The sequence below is a fragment of the Ornithorhynchus anatinus genome, chromosome 5, assembly GCF_004115215.2.
Source record: "Ornithorhynchus anatinus isolate Pmale09 chromosome 5, mOrnAna1.pri.v4, whole genome shotgun sequence".
NCBI lineage: Eukaryota > Metazoa > Chordata > Mammalia > Monotremata > Ornithorhynchidae > Ornithorhynchus > Ornithorhynchus anatinus.
In genome coordinates, this window is record NC_041732.1 from 23830056 (window position 1) to 23836874 (window position 6819).

At 44.9% G+C, this 6819-nt stretch overlaps 1 non-coding gene across 1 annotated transcript; it reads left to right on the forward strand.

The window, feature by feature from the left end:
* Positions 1–4403: 4403 nt before the first annotated feature.
* Positions 4404–4541, forward strand: LOC114812649. The gene has a single exon (XR_003760300.1). It is a non-coding gene; the product is annotated as a small nucleolar RNA SNORA7 (small nucleolar RNA).
* Positions 4542–6819: the final 2278 nt, after the last annotated feature.

A 6819-nucleotide genomic window follows, 5' to 3' on the forward strand; every position in this document is an offset into this window, starting at 1 on the left:
GGGGAAGGACAGGGTTTGGGTGGAAAAATGAGAAGTTCTGTTTTTGACATGGTATGTTTGAGGTGACAGCAGGACATCCAAATAAGAGATGTCTTAAAGGCAGGAGGAAATGCATAACTGCAGAGAGGGAGAATAAGACTGGAGATGTGGGAGTCATCTGCATAGAGGTGGTAGGTTGAAGTCATGAGGCTGTAGATGGAGAACTGTAGATGGAGAATAGAAGGGGACCCAGAACTGAACCTTTCAGGATCAATATCTCTAAAACCCCTAAAGAAGCCCATCAAAAAGAATCTAAATTATAGGGATTAGCACCCGCCTTTTAACAATCTCAAGCATAAGTGTATTAACAAACAAATTTGACATTTAGTGTAGGTGGTGTACAACAACATATGGAAAGGAATTTTTCAGTTTCTAACTCAGACAACCACTCAGGCATTGTTACTGAACATTCCAGATTTTTAGCTGGAATCCTTTAATGTACCACTTCTTCTTGATTTCTAAATTCCCCAAAGTGCAAACCCCCTCATTTATCAGCCACCAGCCTCTGGATGACTCCAAAATCTATCTAAGTACATTTACTGTTTACTGTGATTTTGAGGCCATGAACTCAGTAAAGTCTTTCTCCTGTCCCATCTAACCTGTCATCTTTCAACCCTACCCTTATTTAAAAGAAGGCCTGCTGCTAAGACTTATGAGGAGAAAGATATTGTATTTCATCTCGCTTTGGGAATAATGAGATCATTTAACATGAAATGTAATTTAAAAGGAGGTTGATTTTTTTTTTCTTCTTCTTGGTAATGGATTCAATATCCCTGAGCAGGTGACTGACAGATCAGTAACAGGTACAAAATGAAACCCATTCCTTTTAGGAAATGAGTCTCCGTTCAGACAGCCAGGCAGAACACAGCAGAGTTGAAGCTATTTGGAGACTTTGTCAGCAACTTGATCCCATCTTCCAGTAGGTAAATTCCTTCGAGATCAGTACAGCATCTGATCTGCTGAGGATAAGTACCTTCAAATTCATGCAAATCAAGTCACTGGGCTGAGGAAAGGCTTTGAAATGTGGTGTTGAGAAATGGCTCAAGGGGTTTCCCTTTATTGTGCTTTCCCCAGCTCTACCTATTATTTACAGCAGTGATGCAATTTGCTTCCAGTGTAGTAGAAGATAGACACCCACTAGGACAAAAGAATGAATAAGATAAAAGAAGAATGATTCTTAGTATGCTATTATTTGATGGAGTGTTCTACTAGAACCCCTCTCAGGGTTGCACCTGGAGAGTTGCCAGTACTCTACCACTCATGACTACAGGAGGGAGAGTCAAGCAGAGGCCTACCTACCCATTCCATTCCTACCTTGAACAGTGGCTAGCGAGTGGAAGACAAACTGTTACAAGTCAATACTCACCTGTACTAAGGAGCAGTGGCATGGGAGACCGTCAAGGACAGAAACTCGTTTACTGCGTGGAAGAAGGCAAAGGTAAACCACTTGCGTATTTTTACCAAGAAAACTCTATGGATACGCTACCAGCACAATTGCAAATGAAAATGGGGCTTTCTGGAAGAGACGTATCTATGGTGTCACTATCTGTTGGACACAACTTGACAGCATAAGACATAAACAACAAAATTCTACTAGAAACCCACAACACCTCATTGCCCAGTTACAAGTTCTCCAAAAGAAGTTGAGTAGCATCATCATCTGCACCATCACAGTGGTTAGTGGGAAATTTGACTCTAAGGCAAAAAGCAAAAAGCCAAGCCACCTAGTAGCTGGGTTCGCTAGACTGCAACGCCATGAGAATCCAACAGGACAGATGCCTGGGCACTTCAAGAAAAATGTCCGCTGGATCTGGGGCATAATCCAAACTAAACAAATCTCCAAGAGCCATGTACAGGAAATCAAATTCCTTGGAGACACAGAGCCCAACTGCTGAGGAAAAGAGGCTTTAAAAAGTGCCTGAACTTTGGGCTATTTATCTGCACTGGACAGATGTTCTGAATTATCTGAGGGTTGCTACTTCAGAAGAGATGGCAGTTTCATCAGTTTCTTGGCAACACTATGTAGTGTTCATCCCAGAATCCTTGTCCCCTGTCACCATCTTCCTCACACATAAAGCCGGGGGGGCGGGGGAGGGGGGCGCGGTGGGTGATATTATTTCAGATCAACTCTGACCTCTGACCTGAAGGGGCGAAAACACCTCACCACCTGCAAAGGAACTCCAAGGTGGAAAACATTCTTAGGAGCATATGTTTGAACTGGCGAGAACCAGGTCTCTCACTCAGAGGTGCCAACTGCTCTCCTTTGTATCCATCTGTTGAGGTGGCTATGGGCCCATTATTCAGATGATATGCCAGTTCAGCTGGGCATAGATGCCTGAAAGAAGAGGAAAACTTATTGAAAGCTGATGATGCCACCTCCTTGATAGGGGATTCTCTGGGGAGGGAGGGAGGGAAACAGTGCCAAATTAAAACCCCATGTGCATTCATTCTCCCCAACTGCATCTGCTGACTCTCTGAGGATGTCATGCCATCTCAAAATATCTTTTGTCCCAGGGTCTCTGCTTCTACTTTGCCTGGGGTCCTGGAGGCTCACTAAGGGAATGAAATAGGGCATGGGGGGGGCAGGGGGATGGAGGGGGCTCTTCTTAATAGGGAAGCTGACAGCAACAGGATCCTGGTCTGTGTCAATTGGCATTAACCCACTTATGTGGTCTTTGGTCCCATATTCCACTTCGAGAGTGGCAAAGAACGCTGGTAATGGGGTTCACGGTTGTGAGGTGCATGACTATCTAAGCACTCAAAAGCAGTCCTTGCCAAACCAGCCAGAAAAATATGCTCTAGCTTATAGGTGGAACCTTAAGGGAAGCAGCCTACCAGCCCATTCAAAGTTTAAGAATGAAAAATCTTATCCTCAACTTGGAATCTGATATCACATCCTTCACTAGAGTTTGGAGATTAAGGCTCTGTGTTGGTGGGTACCTGTAGATTGGCTTAGGTAAGTTTTCAAGTGGCTCTTGGCCTGAACACCAAAGAGAGGGTCATTTTCCCCCTTGTCCAGCCAGAATTTTCAGGATCTCAGGAAGACTTTGGGCAGAGACTCAGGCCACAGGAGATTTATCTTTTACTTTAAAGCAGCATGACCTAGAGGAAAGAGCATGGTCCTGGGAGTCAGAGGACCTGGGTTCTAAGCCCAGTTCTGCCAACTGTCTGCTCTATCTTGGGCAAGTCACTTCACTTCTCTGTGACTCAGTAACCTCATCTGTAAAATTGTGATTTAGACTGTGAACCCTATGTGAGATATGGACTGTGTCCAATCCAGTTATCTGTATTTACCCCAAAGCTTAGTGCAGTGCCTGGCACATAGCACTTAGGAAATACCATTTTTCTAAAAAAAATACAACTTTTGACATACATTATCTGGGGTGAAGAGGATGGAGGATGAAAAGGCCTCCTGAGGGAAGCACAAAAAGTGTCATCAGCTGGAAAGAAATAGAAAGGTTGGATTTCTTCTATCAAATCTACCCCTGAAGGGCACAGAGGGAAATGAGACAGGCAGAAACAATCCAACCTGGCTTGGCACTTCAGGAAATTGAGGTTCACTGCTGCCTGGGCAGTGACTCTGAAATGAGAAAATAAATCAATGGTATTTCAAACTGATTTTTATTGATCACTTACTGTGTGCAGTACTGTACTACTGGGAGAGTACAATGGAACAGAGATAGTAGACACATTCTCATCCCTCAAGGAGCTTACAGTCTAGAGGAGAAGACAGACATTAATATAAATTTTAAAAATACACTACCAAAGAACATGAGGAAACCCTCTAAATAAATCCCACAGGTTCAAGAAACATGTCTTCAAGGTAGCAGTAAGCCTCTCCTCCATCTAATTTAGCACTTGTTAGGGGTTACTATCTCCTTCCCCTTGGCCACACCTAGGGTAAAGCTTAGTACATTTCTGTCTTAGTGAAAAAGTGGTTCTGGAGAAACTGGAATTTGAGTTGATGTCTGCTGGCATTTATGCAGAATTAGGTCTCTGAGTTAGAGACCCAGAAAAAGCATTTCCTCCCAAGCATCTATGGTGATACAACCCTCTATCACAGAAAGGTGGGAACTAAACTATTTTTACACTCCCTTGGAAGTACAACTGATATTCTTGTTACGTCCAAAGGGCTGCAGCTATTAAGAGAACCAAGGGTTTGATTCCCTCCTCACACATGTCAACTTTTGTCATACTTGCCAGCTTCCCACAAGACAAGTATGTCTCAGCTGCAAAGTCATGAAAGGAGACCCAGTGGCTAGCAACAGCCCCAGTGACAACTGACTGCATCCCTCCTATTCTTCCCCCATCTCCACCACTGCTGCTTGATCCACTGTGAAGGGAGATTGGTCTTAAGTCTACCTTCCCTCTCAGGATCACACCTGGAGAGTTTCCAGTACTCTACCAGTCTTGACTAAGGGAGGGAGAGTCAGGCAGAGGCATACCCATTCCACTCCTTGCTTGGGCAGCAGATAGCAAGTGGAAGGCAGTATGCTACAAGTCAAAATTCACCTGTGCTGGGCAGCAGTGGCATAGGAGAGAGTCCATGGCAGAGACTAAAGTTTACTGCATAGAAGATGGCAATGGGAAACAACCTCTGTATTTTTACCAAGAAAACTCTATGGATAAACTACCAGAATGATTGCAGATGGAGGCGGGACACTCTGGGAAAGATGAATCCATGGAGTTGTTATGGGTCGAAAATGACTTGACAACATAAGACAAGATGAGACAAGCCCACCTCATGAATGGAAACAGTTTATCAGTTCCAAATTAGCTCAAATGAAGGGTGTAGAAGGAACCTGCTCTTTGTCAGGAACAAGGATAGAGTCCACCAGCCACCATAGAAGATCTTTTCTTCTATACAACAATAATGGGGTTGAACACCGCAATCTCGGTGTCATCCTTGACTCATCTCTCTCGTTCACCCCACACATCCTATCCGTTACCAAGACCTGCTGGTTTCACCTTTACAATATCGCCAAGATCCGCCCTTTCCTCTTCACCCAAACGGCTACCTTACTGCTACGGGCTCTCGTTATATCCCGGCTAGACTACTGTGTCAGCCTTCTCTCTGATCTCCCTTCCTCCTCTCTCGCCCCGCTCCAGTCTATTCTTCACTCTGCTGCCCGGCTCATCTTCCTGCAGAAACGATCTGGGCATGTCACTCCCCTTCTTAAACAACTCCAGTGGTTGCCTATCAACCTCCGCGCCAAACAAAAACTCCTCACTCTAGGCTTCAAAGCTCTACATCACCTTGCCCCTTCCTACCTCTCCTCCCTTCTCTCTTTCTACTGCCCACCCCGCACGCTCCGCTCCTCTGCCGCCCACCTCCTCACTGTCCCTCGGTCTCGCCTATCCCGCCGTCGACCCCTGGGCCACGTCCTCCCGTGGTCCTGGAACGCCCTCCCTCCTCACCTCCGCCAAACTAATTCTCTTCCCCTCTTCAAAACCCTACTTAAAACTCACCTCCTCCAAGAGGCCTTCCCAGACTGAGCTCCCCTTCTCCCTCTACTCCCTCTACCACCCCCCCTTCACCTCTCTGCAGCTTAACCCTCTTTTCCCCCCATTTACCTGCTCCTCCCCCTCTCCCTTCCCATCCCCTCAGCACTGTACTCATCTGCTCAACTGTATATATTTTCATTACCCTATTTATTTTGTTAATGAAATGTACATCGCCTTGATTCTATTTAGTTGCCATTGTTTTTACGAGATGTTCTTCCCCTTGACTCTATTTATTGCCATGGTTCTTGTCTGTCCGTCTCCCCCGATTAGACTGTAAGCCCGTCAAACGGCAGGGACTGTATCTATTGCCGACTTGTTCATTCCAAGCGCTTAGTACAGTGTTCTGCACATAGTAAGCACTCAATAAATACTATTGAATGAATGAATGAACACCATCTTTCTTATCTGAGACCAGAATGGTACAATCTTCTTTTTGTCTGAGCTGCTGCATTTATGTCTCATGAAATACTTTTCTCCCCCTCCCCATTTCCACCCCCAGGGCCCTGTCCTGGCAACAGCTCATTTGCACGCTGGCATTGATTGGTGCTTCTCGTTAGCCCTGGGCTTCCCCGGAGCCAATATCTGTCGTTTCAGTCAGCACGAATAATAATTACTGGCTGCTTCCCGTTTCCTTCCCTGACAAAGACCTGAAAGACAGCAAATCAGTAAATCAAAGAATATGGCCTAATGAAAAGCGCACAGACTTGGAAGTCAGAGGACCTGAGTTCTAGTCTCAGCTCTGCCAAGTGTTTGCTGGGTAAACTTGGGCAAGTCATTTAACTTTTCTGTGCCTCAATTTCCTCAACTGTAAAATGAGGATTAAATACCTGTTTTCCTTCATAGTTAGACTATGAGCATGTGGGACAGGGACTGTATCTAACTTAATTAACTTGTATTGACCCTAGCTCTTAGAAGGTTTGATGTATAGTAAGGACTTAACAAATACCCTAAAAAAATCAATCAACAGTATATATATCAAGCACTTACTGTGATGTAAAGCACTGTACTAAGCACTTGGAAGTACATTACACAATAGTTGGAGGCATGAGCCCTGCCTGCCCTTGTCTACTGTGTGACCTCGGGCAAGTCACTTAACTTCTCTGGACCTTAGTTACCCCATCTTTAAAATGGGGATTAAGACTGTGAGCCCCATGTGGGACATGGACAGTGTCTGATCTGATTATTTTGTATCTACCTCAGTGCTAGAACAGTGCCTGCCATAATCCCTTAACAAATACCATAAAAAAGGAGCTTTCAGTCTAGAAGGAGCTTAAA